Raw genomic sequence first — 20,242 nt, forward strand, 5'->3', positions numbered from 1 at the left:
GGAAGGTAAAGGGAGAACAGCTAAAACTTTTTAAATGCTAGCTGTTTTATAGTACTCTTAAGGAATATATTTGAATATTTTATTATTATTATTATTATTAGAAACAATCTTATTTTGAATATCGATCTCAATTCCCTGCCCCTCCCATCCTCCCATGCCCTTCAATGACCCCCCCATCCCACTCCCCATACATTCCCCAGGCAGGATGAGGTCTCTTCATGGGGAATCATCAAAGTCTATCATATCATTTAGGTGCCCTCCCTTGTGTATCTGGGTTCAGAGAGTAGCCCTTCATGGGAAATGAGCTCCCAAAGTCCATTTGTGCACTAGGAATATTAGAGGGCAAGAATTTAGTGGTAGAAAACTGTGTGGATCAGTTTGCATCTGGGAGATAAAGGGCAAAATCAGAGAATGGAACACAGAGATTTTTCTGAAAGCTAAAATGTAGCGATCCCTGTGCCCGACAAACCAGCACTTCTGACCTAATAAGAACAAATAAAATAATGTTCTGTACTAAAGAGGAATAATTTTAGAAGAAAGGGGAAAATATAATATGTGAATGAGGAAGATGGGTAAGAGGAAAGGAGGGATGAGGGGAAGGAAGGAAAGCAGGAAAATTGGAGAAATGAAGTTGGAAGGTAGTAATATGAAAGGGGGTAGAGAAGGAGATAAGGCAAGAGGGAGAGAGGGAGGGATAGAGGGAGGGAAGGAGGGAGGGAGAGAGGGAAAGAGGGAGGATGGGAGGGAAGGAGGAAGGAAGCAATAGCTTAGGCCTCTTTTTTTAGTTTCTATTAGGTTCAGCATTCTGTAGAAATTAGTAGAGAATTCCAGGTAGATGAAAGATTGCAAATCAAGGGCTGTCCTCTACAAACTCTACAGTCTGGCTCACCAACATATCTGTCTAGCAAGAGACCATCTGAAAAAAATAAATAAACTTTTCACATATACACCAAATCTAGGCACTTGGGTAAGAGGGCTAGGAGATGATATCAGATCAGACGTATACAACTTAAACCACTCTGCTGAAATATGCAATGTTTGCTAGTTAGGAAATAGAAAAACACTGTACATAGTCATGTCCACAGCACGTCAAGAAAACAGCTATACAGAGTAGTCGAGCCTCTGCTACATGAGTGCAGTGTTTGATTATTTTTAATTTTCACAAGAATCTAGATGCTGAATGCAGAGCTTTTGGGGTAGCATTGCAGTCATTATTCCTCTTGTAAAAGCGTCCCTGAACAAGGATCACACATAGTCTCAGGATGGTGCCTACCGGCACTTTAAGGGGATTACAAACATCCCGTCTGCCCCAGTGATGACTGCATTGTGAGTGGAATAGGTTCTGACATAGAGCATTCACTGTAGCTATAGTTCAAATAAGACAGCTCCAATACAATGAAAGATGAACGTATGTCATTAGAAAGGAGCAAACAGAGGATTAAAGCAACTGCACAATGGAGAAGCGAGTCAGTCACATCCGTGACAACCAGCAAGGAGGCAACGGACCCACCTCCCAGCTCTGAAACTCCTTGAGCTCTTTCGGTCTTCGCTCTGCAAACAGTGCTGTGTCCTGAACAGAGAGAGAGAGGAGGGGGGGGGAATGGAGAAAAGATGGAAAGAATGCTTACATGGGGACAGGCATTGATAGGAAGTTATACTTGAATTATTGTACTTAAAGGTCAGCTCAGTAAATACCAGAAGAAATGCAATTATTATTTGAATACCTAAATTCTATTGGAGTATTAGGATCAATAATCTTTAACAGTGGACCACAGACAGTATTTTCAAACCCTGGGTGGTCCTAATAAGTAGCAAATGTTAGGAATCAGTAGTTGTATTACAACTTAATACTTTACTTGAAGCAAAGTTATCCCGATTCCGTTTCCTCTCATGAACTTACTTCCTGTCTATATAGCACCCTTCCTTCATTCTGTCTTTATTCCTTTTTGCTCTTTACAAGGTGGTTTGGATTGGGGGCAGATATACATGAACAACACAAGGTAATAAATGAGTCCCAGACTCTTCAAAATAACACTCACTATCCTGTTGATAGCAAAACTATTGGAGATAATCTAGTATCCCTGAGTTTCTAATTGTTTTTCTTCTTATAAGAAGCCACTTACCTACATGCCTATGAATACCTCAATAAAACTCTTGGTACCCTAAGTTAGACTTTGGTGATATCCATACTGTGGTCTGTCCTTGGCTTCTTCTCTGTAGTGAGTATATATTGGTTCACATCTCTTCAAGAACAACACTCCCATTACATCCCTCCCCCAAGGTCCTGAGCAGACTTGCATTCACTTACTGTTAAATGTGACTTAATTTTTACTACAATAGGCATTTTATTTATAGGCAATCTCTTTCAACTGAATCCTCCAGCAAGATCCAAAAAAGTGAAGAGAACTTGAATTTAAAAATAAAATAGGACCCTTATTCCTTCTTCTATACAATGCCTCATTTTCCAATTAATGTTAGCTTTAATTCTCAACGTTGACCAAGCCAATTTATTTTCAATGTCATTGTCCTCTCTGTCCCTAAAGTGATAAACCCCAGGGTTTATCATTAATAAAACACAAAAATTAAAATTAAATTTAAAAAAAATCTGCAAGGAAACATGTCTTGTGGACTAAAATGTATATTAATCCTTTGAAATATTGTAAACAGATCATTTTTGTTATATTCCTTCTAATTGGTTAAAAAAGAAAATTCAATCAAGCAGCTGTGGTCAGACACTCAAGAATTAGGAAGATGGGTTCCCATTAGATAATTTTCAGAGAACCTACTATAAACGTGCTCTTTATTTTCATGTTTTCTCGTTTTCTATTAGTTCTCTGAGAATTTTGGACACTGCATTTTGATCATGTTCATTTCATACTACAATTGTTCCCAGTCTTTACCCTCTTCCCTACCCACCTAATTCTCTCTCTCTCTTTCCCTCTCTCTCCACACATCAAATATACTTTTTGCTTCTCATATACTCTTCTACATGTGGTCTTCACTGGAAGGTGGTCAACAAGCCAAGGGTGCTCTTGAACTTACAATATCAGTTGTTCTATAGCTTTGTCTGCAAATATTATAAATAAAGCAATCTTTTCTAGTGTTGAGATATTTGAAAACTTGTCTGTAGAAATTTCAGTCAAAGTATAATACATTTGCCAATATTTAATTTAGGTGTAATATCAAAGGTATAGGCCCATATTTGTTGAAAAATCTGCTACGTAACTCGAAAGATGTGAAATGAGTGAAGAGGATTATACATCAACTCAAAAGTCTATGGCATGCTGAAATATTTGAGGTAGAATAAGACATTCTGGCAGTTAATACACAAAAGGCTTTCTCTTGTGAGGTTACACCATTCTAGAATTTTGGCATAACTGACAATCTTATATTTTTGATTACTGAAATATTCATTTCTAGGATACACCATATATGAGGTTTTAATTCATATCACTAATTTTCAAAAAAAATTTATTTAAAGCATAGGAGATTGCTTTGAACTGAACAACAACCTTTGATCCTATTTTTTTTTATCCCATTTGGATTTATGTATTTCATTTGCAGGTGGACAGTTATAACCAAAATTTTTGACTTGCTTAATATATAACCTGTGTCATTTACCAATCTGGTTGTAGTCATTTCAGCATGCTGATAGTTCAGTACAGGGAAATAAGAACAGAAGTGGCATGGAGGGAGCTTCTTCCACAATGATCATGAAAAATGTGCATCCAGATGGACAAAACACAAGGTAATAGTAATACAGATCGCTAAGTCACTGGACAGAGAAGGTGCCTAACTCAGAAGCCCCTTCTAACCATAGCAAAACCCTGTATCTCTTTACTAATGTATGTGGGGTCATTTTGACATTTTCATATCTACCTAGAAATAGCTGTACTTACTGTGCATTTTTATTTTAAAATGTTAAAGAAAATGGAGACAGAAAGAAGGAGGAGGAGGAGAAGAAGAAACAAGCAACATCCCAACAGCTACTTGGTTTCAAAATGGTTTTGAAACAAGAGTAAAGGCAAACCTTGACCTTGACCTCAATATTCTTTTCAGGTGGACCTGAGAATTATAGTGGCATAACTGATTAATTGAACAATATACACATATGTAGTTGGTTATTTTTATTTTGTGTTTTTTTATGTTTGTTTTTTCCCTTTGAGGATCTCCCAAATAAATATAAGGAGACTTACTCTTAGTTATGAATGCCCAGCCTTAGCTAGGCTTGTTTCAAAGCCAGCTTTTCTAACTTAAGTGATCCAATTTCTCTTTAACTACATTTTTTGCCTCTTTTTTTTTTTTTTTTTTTACCTTCCTGTATATATCTTTCTCCTTATTCCATGATTCCATGGCTGGCTGTGTGACTAAGTGGTTGGTCCCTGGCATCCTCCTCTCCTCCTCTTCTTGATCCCTGCCTCTCACTCTCCTCCTTAGAGTTCTCCTCCCATTTATTCTCTCTGCATGCAAGCCCTTGCTGGTGTCGCTCCTGACTAGCTGTTTGCCATTCAGTTCTCAATTAGAACAGTCAAATGTTTTAGACAGGCAAATTAACACCGCTTTACAGAGTTAATCAAATGCAACATAAAGAAATGCAACACATCTTTGCATCATTAAACAAATATTCCACGGCATAAATGAATGTAACACATCTTAAATTAATCTTCCACAGCATATGGGTATTTATGCTTTCTGAGATGTAGGAGCCCTCATTACAGAAAAAAAAAAATCCTAAAACTCAGTTGAATTGCTATGCTTATAAATGAACTGGACCAAGGGAAGTAAATTTTGAAACAATGCAATGAGAAGGTGCTTGGGCTGTGGCGATTACCCATGATGAGTTACTAGGTTAATTGCTATACTTTGTACAGATTTCTCACCTCTTCTAATTACAATCTCTGGTAAATGGAATGTCTTTCTTCCATCAGGTGCAGAGAAAACATGGTCCACATGGGAATTCTTCCCCTGCTGCTTTTAGACCAATAAGCCCTTCTTTATTGGCTATTTTTTTTAAGCATCTTTAAATCAAAACAAATGACATGCTGGAGTGGGAAGTGTTGGAAATGAACTCATTAAACTGCTGGGCCATCAGTCCCTCAGTCTCCATAGTCTCTGATGTCACTGACTCTCAGTATGGGAGATGTCATTCTGTAAATATGTTTCTCATACTGTTTAATGAATAAAGCACTGCTGGCCAATAGGAAAGCAAGATAGGCAGAACTAGGAGACAAGGAGGAAAGAGAAAGTAGTTGGGAGGAGGAAGATGGAAAGTCTGGAGAGAGCAGGATGCCAGCCACGTGGAAATACATAGATTAACAGAAATGGGTTAATACCTAAGACAGAGCTAGCCGATAAGAAACTAGTACCTAGCCAACAGCATTATATCAAATACAGAGTCTCTGTGTGTTATTTGGGGCTGGCGAGGTGGCGGGACAAAACCAGCGGCAGGTGGAAAAACCTTACTCCTTTCGGGTAGTATGTCTGTTTTCCTCTTTTTTTTTTTTTTTTTTTTTTTTTTTTTTTCCATAGAAAGGAAATAAAAATGCATGAAAAAGACTTATCCATTGATTTATTTAATTTCAAGCTTTGGATGAGCTTTGAATATATCTTACTGACTGAATGAACACAAAACTCCACCACAATAACCAAAATCGGAGATAAGACAAACGGTAAATTTTCAAATCTCCTCCCACCTTCTTCGTTCCAATTGCTTCATGTCTGCTGTAACACACACCTCTATTTTCTCCAAACTTAGTATGCTCTTTTTTTTTTTTTGAACCCCATTGAGTTCACCTTGTACTGTCATTATGTACATGTTTGTAAGGTAATACATTCGTGGGAGACCTGTCAGGGCCTGCATGCCTATGGAAAACTGACTCACTCTCCTAGCAGCCTTCAGGTGCTATTAGCTCCTTAGTGATGGATGGGATTTTCTGAATCCATCCATGCCTTGATTTTTCTCTGGTTTGACCTTGTTCTTGCACCCTCAGCTGCTGTGAGTTCCTATGTGTAACAACCCTCTAATGTTCTAAAACAGTTTCACTGCAGGCATCCATTGCCTCTCCTTCCACTCAGTACCTGTCATTAGCTGAGTGCTAGATGATAAAAAGGTAACATTTCCATCATATAATTCATCTTATACATAGTACTTTTTTGGAAAAAAAGTATCTACTAAACCACAAGTGATATTTCTGGGTAAGTAAATACATATCTAGGAATTCAACTTATTTCCTAGAGCAGTATTGTTTAAGGTATTGTAAGAACTAACTTAAAACGAAGTTTAGTACTTTTAACAATAACGTTACATCCCATTAATTCAGAAAGACGAGTTGGCTCAACTATTAAGTGGTTCATTCAATTTATAAGCATTGGAATAATTTAAAAACAGATGTTTTATGCACTTTCTTCTATTTCAGTTATTTGTAAGATTAGATTTCTATTCCAGTTAAACTTGGCAAATGCCAGTGTTTGTGATAGAATCAAGCCCGGATCTATTAAATATATCTGTTCACGGGCACCACACCGTGGGAGCTTCTGTCTTCATTCTGGGTGAGATTAATGATGTGGCATGGAGTCCAAAGGTTATAAGCCTTCCTGCTTTACCTCCTGAAGCAGCGATAAAGCCAGAGGAGAAACCCTGCTGAAAAGAAAACGTGGTTTTAATCAGAATCTGTATTTCTCACTTGCATTTCCTCCCCCAAGCTGAATATCAAAGAGCCTCTTTAGTCAAAACGAAAATAACTCCAGCAGGTGTCTGTTTCTTCTTAACACATTTTATCTCCCTTTTGGGACTATGGTCACCAAAGCTTCTCCTCCCTCGTCATAGGCTGTGTTGTAGGGTGGAAAATGTTCCCATGGTTGATGACTAAATTATTAAAAAATAAAACTGTTGGCCAGGGTTTCTTATTGGCTAGTTCTGTCTTAAATATTAACTAATTTCTATCAATCTAACTATTTTCATGTGGTCTTATCTTATTGGAGAAATGATCCAGACCTCTTATTTCTTCTGTGACCTACATATTGACCTCCTCTACTACATCTCCCAGAATCTTCCTTGTCTCCTAATCCAGTCTAACTTGACTTCCTATTGGCCAACAGGGCTTTATTCATTAACCAATAAGAGAAACATGTATACAGAATGATATCTCCATCTGTTAATGGTAGATTAAAGCAATGATAAGCACTGGTGGGTAACCAAGTGGTGTTTCCTGAACTAATAGTATAAAGTGATTTATCAATATTTATCTTCCAAATTTGTTTCATTTTTTTATTTTGCATAAAATGTATGTTGATAAAGTGTATCTCACATTTCCTGTTATTACTCCTACTGCCTACAAATTTCCTGTGCTCTCTTTTGTTTTAAAAACTTGTTGAGCCCATTTAGTACTGTTTGATTGTTCACGGGTATAGTGCCCTGCGCTAGAGCATGGACACTCTCTAAGTCACTGCATTCGTCAACAAAACTTACTCCTTCTCCCACCAACCATCCTTCTCCAACAATTCCTTAGGTGGGAGTGGGATTTTGTCTGGCTTACTTTTATGCAGATCCTGTGCATGTAGTTGTAACCACCGTGAGTTCACATTTGTAACTGCTCTGAAATATACAGAAACACTGTTTCACAATGGTGATTCATTATCCCTGACTCTTAGTTTTTATTTCCTACTTTCTATGATGATATTAGGAAGAAGTTGGGTAGGAGGTATGATACAGATGTCTCATTTAGAGCTGAGCACACAACAACTGTATTTCCTGCACATTGACTGGTTGTGACTCTATGTTAATGCCATCTGTTACAAAAGGAAGCTTTTCTCCCGTGAGTGTAGAGAGACTGACTCATCCAGAAGTATAGATATGTCTTTACAATAATGTTTAATACTGTGTCTATTTGGAAGAATAGTGTTTGTAGGCTCTTCTCTAGAGCCTACTGTTTGCTTAACCTTGGTTTCTGGCTCCTGTTAATGGTACCAGACATGAGATTCTTCTCTTGAAATATACCTTAAATCCAATCAGAAAGTCATTGGTTACTCCCAGAAGATTCATGCCATTATTAGATATATTATAAGACTAGTCATTCTTCTGGCTAACAGGGTTCACAGCTAGGCAAGACCTACCATAGCACCTAAACACTAGTAGGGATGCAGCTTCCATGTCAGTATCAATAAAATTTAGCCATGTTCTATGATTCATGTATATTTTGTTTTTATAATTGAGCATTGCTATCAAATATTGAAGGTTAACCAAAAACACTTGCCATAACTTGTTATGTTATGGGAAGCCAATGACCAACTACTTCAACAGAGGTAACCTATTCTTTCTATAGCTGGGCTTCTTATGTGATAACCTGTGGTTATTTTTTGATACAACATTTTACCATTTTGCCAAAATTACTTTGAAACACACAATTCTCCTACCTTAACCACTCCACTGGTTATTATAGGCCTGTACCACCTTATTTATCTTTCAGTGATTCAACTGATATGATGAGTGGAAAACTGGGAACAAAATATACATAAAATTGATTCATATCTATGGTTATTTAGCTATAGGTTGTACTGAAGGTTGCTCTAAGATTGCTTTGATGGATTTTCTTACTCTATATAAGATGAGTAAAACAGAAGAGATATAAAAGGGCTAGAATTAAGGAGGAAAAAATAGAAAGAACAATTCAAAATAGAAGTGAGAAAAGAGATAAATATATAAAATAGGAATACAGTCACCCTGCCAAAGTGAAGAAGAGTTGCAGCTGTAACTGTGAAGTTGCAAAGGGAAAGTTACATGAAATTGGAAAAGAAATTTTCACACCAGATGTGGGCATCAGTGTCTCAGCCTAAAGAGTTTTCGTGTGTGTGTGTGTGTGTGTGTGTGTGTGTGTGTGTGTGTGAGAGAGAGAGAGAGAGAGAGAGAGAGAGAGAGAGAGAGACAGACAGACAGACAGACAGACAGACAGACCTATTTGTGGAACCTGTACTGCCAAATTTTCACTGAGCTGAGGTCATTTATCTAATATTTTCACTGGGTGTAACTCAACGCACCAATACAAATTTACAACATTTTCAAAATAAAATAATTACTAACATTTAAATTACACTGCATGAACTTACATTTTTTCAAAACAAAATGTTCAACAAACTTAAGTTTCCATTTTCTCTCTCAGAAACATTTCAAGCCTACCATGCAAACCTTGTGATCTTGTCCTTGATTCTGAGCTAATGGATGTGGATAATGATGAAAATAATTTTAACACTTTCAGTCTTGAATAATATGCACTTCCCATATGAGTATATTGTCTACTCCTTTTTAATTTCCTTCAAGAACAAAGCCTCAGAATCTATATGGTAAAATGTTTCAACCACACTCCTCAGTTTAAGAAGCTAATGCAGATAGATCTCTTTCCTATAATGGATTCAGAGAAATGAAACAAATTCACACTAACCTCAGCACAGGACCATTCCATGAGGACTATACATACGTACATATACATATACATATACATAGTATAGAACATATATTTAATATTGGCTCTCACCTGATTTCTTGCAATGTAGAGTTTTCAGGAAAAATTGATAATAAGGAGAAACCGGCTTTACATTTGAATCACAGGTCTTTGACCTCTGATAGAGGAATCTGAAGTTTGGGATTTGGGACTTTAATAAAAGAAATTTTGCTAGAAGACCAAGATTACTGATTCACGGTTTTTCTTTTTTGTCAACATGGAAAAACAAAAAAAAAACAGTCTTCCATACCAAGAGCAGTATGATTTAAAAAAATACGGGTGTAGCTTTGATATTAACTGGGGTGCTGCCCCTACCTACATGCTAGTCTCACTGACAGTTTTTATACCAGAATAATGTTATACACACATGTGTGAATATGTAATGCAATAGAACTACCACTCCTTATACTACTAAAGATGGCTAACTTGCTGTTGTGAAATCTTACAAAATAGTTCCCTGTTGGATTTTGGATTTGTAGCACAGAAGACAGTGGGGTGGATGCAGGAAGAAACACCTTTTGTTTCTTCCAAAGTACACTTCTTTTAAACAAGCTCTGCTCTCAGCCTTCGCTCTAAGAAATGGATTTCAGTTACTCTTGTTCAGTCCTACCCCCACCCCCAAACACACACACCCTACTCCCTGGCCACAGTCTAATTACAACCCAACTTTTTCATTACCATCCTGACCCATACCCTCTTAGCTTAATCCCTGTTCTCCCAGGCTGATAGTTCTCTATGTACAATCAGAGGAAATGTCTCAGTGTGAGCCTTAGAACACCTGTGTCAAAATTGCCTGGGGTGTTCATTTCAATGCAAAACCCTGCCTGTGCTTTATCCTAATGAATTAGCATAACTGTACTGGGACCAGGGAATCGTATTGAGCATCACAGGTTAGATTCCTAGTAACACTGAAAAATGTTAGACTGAAAATGAAAGCTTGAGGCCATTGGAGGCCAAGACCTGTATTGTGCTTCATTCTGCCTCTTGGTTATATACAAGTAAAGACTTTTTACAAAATTCATTCACCACAGCTTGAAATCCCTTAGTTCTTTGCTAATCATCAGCTTTGCAGAAATCCTCCTAGTCTGGTTCTGATACCTTCCAGCTTTTGGATTACAGAACTATCACTAATTGTAACAATATACTAATGGTTGATGTAGTTTGAATCTTCAGTGTTCCCATATGTGCTAAAGATATGCTGCCCAGAAGGGGGCTTCACTGGGAGACTGTGAAAAATATACAAAGTGAGCTCAGAGGGAGGACTTTATGTCCATGAAGACCTATCCCTGAAGGGTCTCTTGGAACTAGATTGAAAGGATAGAAAATACATCCTAACTCTCCAGTGATCCCAGGAAGCTAGAAGTTTAGAAACACTATATAAGAAGCCCTACATACCTCAAATTCCAGAGCCTGTCCTGTAAATAGGTGAAAGGTCACACTTCTTGCTATTGGCTTACAGACCATTGAGTATGTGACTCTGGCCTAGGAAGATAACGGGAAATGAGCTGACTGGCCGCTTTTCTGACTTCGGTAAACTGTGCAACCTTCGCCCCAGTGACCTATCCTAACTGTCATTTGTCGCTCCATCCAGGAGCCCCCGCAAATGCAGACCTCCGGGGCTATAGAAAACTGATTGGTCTACAAAGTGCGGGCTTGGATGACTTAAAATGATTAGTCTAGAAACTATAAAATGTTTTAAATGTATTGGCCTGCATTGTGAGGACTCTTGATGCTATGGGATGATTGTTTTGCAATGTGCGGCCTTTGTTGTAAACTCTATAAAAGTTGTCTGGATTCTGCACTCGGGTTCCTCAGTCCTCTACCCCTGTGTGCTGTCTGACTATGGACTCTAGTGTGCTTGGAATAAATGAGTCCTCTAGCATTTTACATCAAGACAGCTTCTCATGAGTGATTTGGTGTGTCTCCTTTCCTGACTCGTAGCATGAAGGTGTTCTCTTTGAGGGTCTTTCATTTGGTGCATTGGAAGGGAATCTGCAACCACCCTTCACACCTGAGAATGGATTTAGAGGTAAGGGGATCCCCCCTGGTGTGTGTGTGTGTGTGTGTGTGTGTGTGTGTGTGTGTGTGTGTGTATGTATATATGTCGGCCAGCATCTCTGTTCTGAGTATGTTTTCTGGAACATGCACTTTCAGTCTGCAGCTGTCCTGTCGGGCTGTTAGGACCAAAGGAATGTGATTGGCAGATGTGCTAGGAGGGTCACAGGCTGCCACCTGAGGGATGCCCTGGCAGGTGAGGAGGCCCAGGGATGCCTGGTGGTCAGAGGATGGAGTTCTGTTGTTGAAGCAGCTGCTTCCCCCTCTGTGGACATCAGACTCTTTTGCCTGCTTGTGGAAGACGGGTCACATGTGTCTGGATCTGTTAGTTTCTGTTTCATGCATTTTCATTCTGTGTGTCTTTGTCTATAGTTTTATCATGGGACAGATGGCGATTACTCCCCTTAGTTTGACTCTTGAGCACTGGACTGAAGTTGAGTCTCGGGCCCATAATTTGTCAGTTGAGGTTAGGAAGAGACCCTGGCAGACGAACTGTACCTCTGAGTGGCCGACATTCGGTGTTGGGTGGCCACCAGAGGAAACTTTCAATTCCAAGATTATCCAAGCTGTTAAGACAACTGTCTTTCAGACTGGACCTGGCTCTCATCCTGATCAAGATCCGTATATCCTTACATGGAAGGATCTGATAGACAACCCTCCCCTGCGGGTTAAACCATGGCTGAGAAAGCCAAGAGAGCCAGGCTCCCGCGTTCTGGCCCTCGAAAGCAAAAGGAAACTCTGCCCGAGGAACCCAAACCCTCTCCTTGCATCTACCCTGAGATCAAGGATTCTGGCCTGGCCAGAATCCCAAACTGCCTCCCCCACCCCCTTATCTGATACAGGGTGCCTCAGGGGAACCTTCTGCCCCCCCTCCCCCTGAAGCTCAGGCCCCAGTGGTGGGAGGACCTGCTACTGGTACTCAAAGCTGGAGAGAAGCTGGAGGAGACAGACAGGATTGTGTCCCTGCCACTGCGCACCTTTGGCCCCCCAGTGTTGGGTGGACAACTGCAGCCTCGCCATTACTGGCCCTTCTCCTCAGATCTTTATAATTGGAAAACTAACCACCCCCCTTTCTCAGAGGATCCCCAATGCCTTACTGGGTTGGTCAAGTTCCTTATGTTCTCTTACCAGCCTACTTAGGATGATTGTCCACAGCTGCTGCAGATGTTCTTCGCAACCGATGAGCAGGAGAAAATACTATTAGATGCTAGGAAAAAAATTGTCCCTGAGCCTACGGGCAGCAAAGTGAGATTGGCTTGGGATTCCCCATGTTTGACCCAGTTGGGACTTCAACACCACTAAAGGTAGGGAGAGCTTGAAAGGGTATTTTTGACCCTATCTCAGAAGCCCAGAGAGCTCCAGTGACTCTGGCATTCATAGGGCAATTGGCCCCAGATATTAGAAAGAAACTACAGAGACTGGAAGGGTTACAGGAAGCTGAGTTGCGTGATTTGGTGAAAGAGGCAGAGAAAGTGTATTACAAAAGGGAGACTAGGGAAGAGAAGGAACAGAGAAAACAGAAGGAGAGAGAAGAGAGAGAGGAAAGGCGTGACAGAAGACAGGAAAATAATTTGACTAAAATCTTGGCCGCAGTGGTTGAAGGGAAAAATAGGAGAGAGAGAGAGAGAGATTTGGAAATTTAGAACAGGCCCTAGACAGCCAGGAAACCTGGGCAACAAGACCCCACTGGACAAGGACCAGTGTGCATATTGTAAAGAGAAAGGACACTAGGCAAAGGACTGTCCCAAGAAGACAAACAAGGGATTGAAGGTCCTAGCCCTGGGGGAAGATGAAGATTAGGGGAGATGGGGTTCGGACCCCCCTCCCTGAGCCCAGGGTAACTTTGAAAGTGGAGGGGCAATCAGTCGAATTTTTGGTGGATACTGGAGCGGAGCATTCCATGCTGATACAGCCATTAGGAAAATTAAAAGACAAACAATCTTGGGTAATGGGTGGCACAGGGCAATGGCAGTATTCATGAACTACCCGAAGGACAGTGGACCTTAGCGTGGGCCGGGTACCCCAGTTGATCCTGGTTATCCCAGAATGCCCTTACCCTCTGTTAGGAAGAGACATTCTGTCAAAAGTGGGAGTCCAGATTCATTTTGACTCTGAACAGCCATCAGTAACTGATAAACGGGGAAATCAATTGCAAGTCCTCACTGTTAGACTAGAAGATGAGTACAGACTCCACGAGGAGCCCGGGCTTGACCTAGACTGTCCAGATGGTGCTGGAACCTAAAATATGGACTGGTGGTTGGCTCAAACTCCCTTAGCTTGGGCTGAAGTATCCAGAATGGGTCTGGCAAAACAAGTGCCCTGGCAGGTTATTCAGCTGAAAGCTAGTGCTACACCAGTATCAGTCAAACAGTACCCCATGAGTAGAGAAGCTCGGGAAGAAATTCGTTCCCATATCCAAAGATCAGATTGATCCAGCAAGGCATCCTGGTTCCTGTTCAATCTCCCTGGAACACTCCCTTGTTACCAGTTAGGAAGCCTGGGACCAATGATTATTGGCCAGTGCAGGACTTGAGAGAGGTTAATAAAAGGGTACAAGACATACATCCAATTCTTTGGTCATCCTTTCCAATTCAAACTATCCATGCTCTTTGGCTTCTTCTTACTCTACAAGACATGAGTTCTTCTTCTGGACCAAAGCCAGATTTTCTTTTTTCTTTTAGTTGCATCATTTGCTTCTTTTCTAATTAAAGTCTTAGTTATTTTCTCTGGACCCTTTCACATCATTAATACCATATAGCATTTACATGCAGTAATGGGAGGAAATACATTTTTCTTACAGTAATTCCTTGGCTATGTTTCCCTTAAACTACTACACTAATTTCCCTTTTTATCTTCAAATGCTTAATTAACCGAACATTGTACTATTGTTAACACAATCATTCCTTCAGTCAACTTTTAAAATCTGCAGTCTTTTCACTATACATTTCCAAGGGGAAATTGCTCTCCTGAGGGAAATAATGGCTCCTTAATTGTGAGATACAATAACATTCTCTATTCTACAAGTTCCAAGTATTGTTTGATTGTACTGGAACTTCTTATTCTAAAAGTTTCTTAAACCACCTGGTATTGCTCTGCCAACTCGTCATTTAGACCTTTTCTCCTCATCCCAGATGCATGTGTTTAAGAGTGATGCTATCAGCTCTCAGGATATAACAGACTGCAGCCTTTCTCATAGTAATTCAGTTTATTCTAGACCAATCAACTCTGAGTCTACCTTAAACTGCCTGGCTAGCAATATTTACTTACAACTGAGCTCTTCAAACTTCTTTCTATCCTCGCTTGTGGTACTTTATTTGCCTCCCTGTCTCTCTAGCTCAGTCTCTCTCTGTCCCTCCCTCTGTGTTTATGTGTGCATGAATGCATGCATGCTTGCAAGGGAGCTGTTTAACTTCTGTGTGTGCACAAAGTGGGAGCCAGAAGTCATCTTTTGATGTCTTTCTCTAGTTACTCCCACATAATTTTCAAGACAGGATTTCTCTTAAAACCTGAAGTTCACTGGTTGGGCCACACTGGCTGAGAAACAACCCACAGATTTTCTGTTTCCCCTCCCCAATGCTTAGATTGGAAGTGCTTGCAGCTGTGCCTGGCTTTGTATGTGGGTGCTGAGTATTTGAACTCAGGTACTCACACATATACAGCAAGCACTTTTCCCACCTATCCATGTCCCCAGCTCGCACACTTCTATATTTATGACAGTTGTCTGTTTATGACAACTGAGTATCTCAAGTTGACGTTCTTCTCCCCCGTACTCATATGGTGAGTCCTCCCCAGTTCTTCAACATTCACATTCATTCAAGTCTCTTCAAGGATATCTAATAGGTTTCATCCCCTTGAAGTTATTCTAGTTACTTCTTATTGACCAACAAAATCCCTTTCCATATTTTTAGACTCTTATGACAGCAACTCCCCACAGAAGTGACTGTGTGTGTGTGTGTGTGTGTGTGTGTGTGTGTGTGTGTGTGTGTGTGTGTTCTGTGAAGACGTAGTACCAAAAAATAGCAGCTTGAAGCAGTGTGGATTTATCATCTTGTAGTATTGTAGCACAGGACACTGAAATAAGTATCACCAGGATAAAATCAAGGTGTCAGCCATGGTATGCTTTCTCAGGAGGCTGGAGGTGATTCAGTTTCCCTGCCCTTGCCAGCTTCTAGAAGTGACATGGATTGCGGCTCTTCCTCTCTCTTTAAAATCAGCAGAGTAGCATTTTTGACTCCTCCTTATCTTCTGAGCATTTCCTCCTCTTTTCTGAGCTTCCTACCTCCCAGAGTTCATGTTAAGTTGTGTATTTCAGCTATTTGTTTACTTATATCTTCACACATCCCAGATTCATTAAAGGAAGAAAATATCCCTTGATCATTTCATTTTGTCCTGAAAACATAATAATAATAATAATAATAAAATTCTTGTCCATGTGGTTGGCATACATTCAGAAAGAAAATAAATGAACTGTGGTTTTTCCAGGGATAATTTTTGCATACTAATTTAAAATGCCTAGTTCTCATATGATGAGTAGAACCATAAATACAAATATGTTTACAATATAAATAATACATTTACTGAAAGAGACTTAGTTCACTCTCAACATCAAATGTATGCTTTATGGTAGATTAAATGACCCTTAACTTTGATTCAGAGATTATAAATGCATCAAAACTCCCACCTTACCATACATTATAGCTTAGAAATACGATTCTGTATAGAAGTATAGATTGTTTCTCTCTTATTGATGGGTGGGTGTGGTTAACTGGGATGTCAAAGTGACCCTACCAATGCCTGGCAGCATCCCACAACCATACCATGGTGCATGACTCTACACAGGAAAAACCTCTACCTTAACCTTATGAGTATAGTTTCATTGCATGTGTCTGTGTCTGTATCTCTGCATTCATGTGATTTTTGAGCATGTGTGAAGGTGCTCATGGATGTGTATAGATGAGCCCAGATGTCAATAGCAGATTTCTTATTTCTTGAGGTAAATTTCCTCATTGAACCCGGAACTCAGTAAATCAGCAAGCTCCAGGGGCCCTTGCCTCCTCCGTGTTTGGACACAAACGTGCACTGCCACTTTTGGCTTTTTAGGTGGAGACTGGAGATCAGAACTTGGGTCCTTATGCTTGTGCATTGGACTTCACCGATTGAGTCATTTCTCCAGGCCTCTAAGTACAATTTCTCTTCCTTTTATGCTATTACACATACTCAAAAATATGTTCAGCCAAATCGGTGTGAGCCGTGAGATGTCTTTGGCCATTGAAAGTAGGGAACCAAGTAGAGGTCACGGATTCTTTCTCCTTAGGTATCACAGCAAGGGTTAATGTGGAGTAAGGCAGGTGATGCCACTTTAGGATCAACTGCTGATCTTGATCACTGAGCAGAGAACACTGAGCTCAAAAACAATGAAGGCATTTCTGCCTGGGAAATGAAATGAAAGTCGATTTAACACAAATAAAGGTGTTTTTTTTCCAAAATATTTATGTCAGGCAAAAATACATCATTTTTGTTGTTGTGAATGCAGACCCCTTTGAGGTCCTAGAACATACTGTGTTGAAAATATGAACTTCTTAAAAATGAAGAGGATGAAAAATTTAAAAAAGAAAAAAAAGAGCAGGACATTCGCCCTTCACAGCCTGTGGGGAGACTGTATGGATGTACCTTACCTTTTAGAAAAGATCAAATTTCAAGAAACAATTCATTGTTCCTTTGTTTGATCTTTGCATTGGTGAGATATTAAGTGAGTTAGATCCAGTATACCAAAATAACTCACTATTTCCCCCTCTCGTGGCGTGAGGGCTTCGAGAAAAATGAATCCCCAGCAACTTCCTCAGAGGTATTATTAAGTAGGTGTTGTTTCCTATTGAAATGACAAGCAGCAAGTTCCCCAACTTGCTTATTCCTTTTCATCTAGGGTAAAATAAATAGAAAACATCAGCATTGATGGAAAAATGTTTCGGCCGGCTCTCCGTTTTTGTCTCCCTGTCAGCATTTTAATATCATTCAGACTGAGTTCAAGAGGGTCACTTTTTAATAAACGTGGAAACATGCAAAGGCTTTTATAAATAAAACTAAGCCATCCTGCCTTTTGTCAGTGTGCTTATGTTTTTCCAAGTAGTATTTTCCCCAGCCGGCCAGATGACATTATTTCCTCTCATTGTTTTAGGCCACAGCTTCACACCATGCTAATGGACCCAGCTTATTTCACACCACGTAATACCTCACATTATAGAAGTGTTTGTTTACAGAGGCATTGCCTTAAAATAGGGCAGCAAGGAAAGACAGTGTAAAAGACCAGCTCTATTACCTAATATCCTTAGTGGGAGATTCATTGCCCCTGGAAGCAGGGTGTTTCTGACAATGGCTTTGGCCAAGCCATATCTGTTTACTTTCCTGTTTAAGGAGCAGGGCAGCAGCAAGCGACAGGGAACAGGAATATGCCATTTGATTTGCAGCTATTACCTGACATCAAAGACAATGGGTAGGTGCATAAATAAAGCGAAGCCACTATGACAGCGCAAGGGAGTTGGACCTCACTTCTACAAACTGAAGCCCCACATCAAGCATTCTGCAAGACTACTGAGCTAACAAACACAGACACTATTTTAACACCTTCCTTATTATTAGGATTTATCACTCTCCAACAAAATTGCTTCAAAGCACTAATAGCTCTTAAATGTCATTTTAATATAAAACTACTTTTCTATTTAATAAAAATCAAATCAGATAATTTTCCTCCCTCAAGCACATTTTCTTTTCTTTCTAAATCATTTATTAGTGTCTGTTATCACAGTAGATTTAGAAGTCACCTTACCTGGAAAACTGCATATCGAGATTATTTTTTTTTTTTTTTGTAGCTATAAAAAGGTTTCTGAATGGATGCTGGCAGAGATGAGAGACCCTTTGACAGTTAGTTCAGCTTATTTAATTTTGATTATTTTAGGGCAAATGTGAACTGATGGAGAAATTATAAGATTATAAGTATAACATAGACTGAAAATGGTTTCTAACCCAGAGAAACAACATTCACATTGCCTGTACACTGGAATTCACCAAAGCCTATCCATATATATAGAATGGAAAGGGATATGAATAGGAAATTAGTAAAAGTGTCCCTCTAGTCAGTTCATTTGCATGCAATTGTTTGTACTCTGAGAATAACTGGTACCCATTTAAAAACAGAAAGAATGATAAAAGAAATATTTCTAGAATTTTTACTGAGCAAAATTAAGGTATGACAAATATTTGATTTGAAGGGTTTTTTTGTATTTGTTTTTGTTTTTTGGGTTTTTTTTTTTTTTTTTTTTTTTTTTTTTTTTTTTTGCCACTGTAGCCAAATTCTCAATTATTAAACAGTCCTTACCAGTCAGTGTGTTAGGGTACAAATGGAAAACAGAATGATAAACACAGACACACTGCTGAAATCACTTATCTGATACAAAGCATTAAACTACAAAAAAAAAAAAAGGAAATGTACCCATAGATAATGTAGATTCTCTGAGGGGAAATATTAGGAGAAGAGCAGAGAGGCTTCAGTTCATACCAGAATGGTCGGAAGAATGCCAGGCCTTAGAAGATGAAAAATGCGTAGCTCATTAAAGAGAATGTAGCAATTTTCCAAACACAGAAATGCCTAGATGATGCTACCATCGTCCTCACTCATCAACAATACATATTCCTGAGATGCCCACTGAACTCCTGATAACAGGGAGGGAGGGAGGGAGGAGAAAGATGAGGGAGAAGGGGAGGAAGGAGGAGAATGTGAGGGATCAGGAGGGTTGACTTGGGGAAAGAACAGAGAGGAAAAGTAAGAAAAGAGATACCATAATAGAGGGAGCCATTGTAGGCTTAAAGAGAAATCTGGCGCTAGGGAAATGCCCAGAGATCTACAAGGATGAGCTCAACTAACAATCTAAGGAATAGAGGAGAGGCTACCTTAAATGCCCTTCCCCAATAATGAGGTTGATGACTACCTTAAATGCCATCCTAGAGCCTTCACCCAGTAGTTGATGGAAACAGAAGAGACCCACAGCTAGACACTGAGCTGAACTACTAGAATCCAGTTGTTGAGAGAGAGGAGTGATGAGCAAAGGGATGAAGATCATGTTGTGTAAACATACTGAAACAGCTGAGCCAAGCAAATGGGCGCTCACAGACCCCAGACTGACAGCTGGGGAACCAGCATTAAGACTGAAACAAGGCCCCCTGCATGCGGGTGTCAGTTGAAAGGCCAGGGCAGCCTATGGGGCCTCGGGCAGAGGAACCAGTATTTATCCCTAGTACACAAATGGACTTTGGTAGCCCATTCCCTATGGAGGGATACACTCAGCCTGGATACACAGGGTAGAGAGCCTCAGGAATGCCCCAAATGATGTGACAGACTTTGATGATCCCTCATGGGAGGCCTCACCCTCCCTGGGGAGTAGATGGGAGCTAGAATAGGAGGATGGTAGGGGGAATGGGAAGACAGAAAGGGGAAGAAACTGTGACTGGTATGTAATATAAGATTTTTTAAAAATTTGAATAAAACTTGATTTAGAAAAGAATTATAACTCAGAATGGATATTGTAAAGAGTCACAGCTCTGTAGGAAGACTTCCTTTTGAACTCCAACTTCTGAATAATGGCACAGTGACTTTTAATAATTATGAAACCCTGGCCTTAGCTTAGGCGTGTTCCCAACTT

Source organism: Phodopus roborovskii, unplaced genomic scaffold, assembly GCF_943737965.1.
Source record: "Phodopus roborovskii unplaced genomic scaffold, PHOROB, whole genome shotgun sequence".
Lineage (NCBI taxonomy): Eukaryota > Metazoa > Chordata > Mammalia > Rodentia > Cricetidae > Phodopus > Phodopus roborovskii.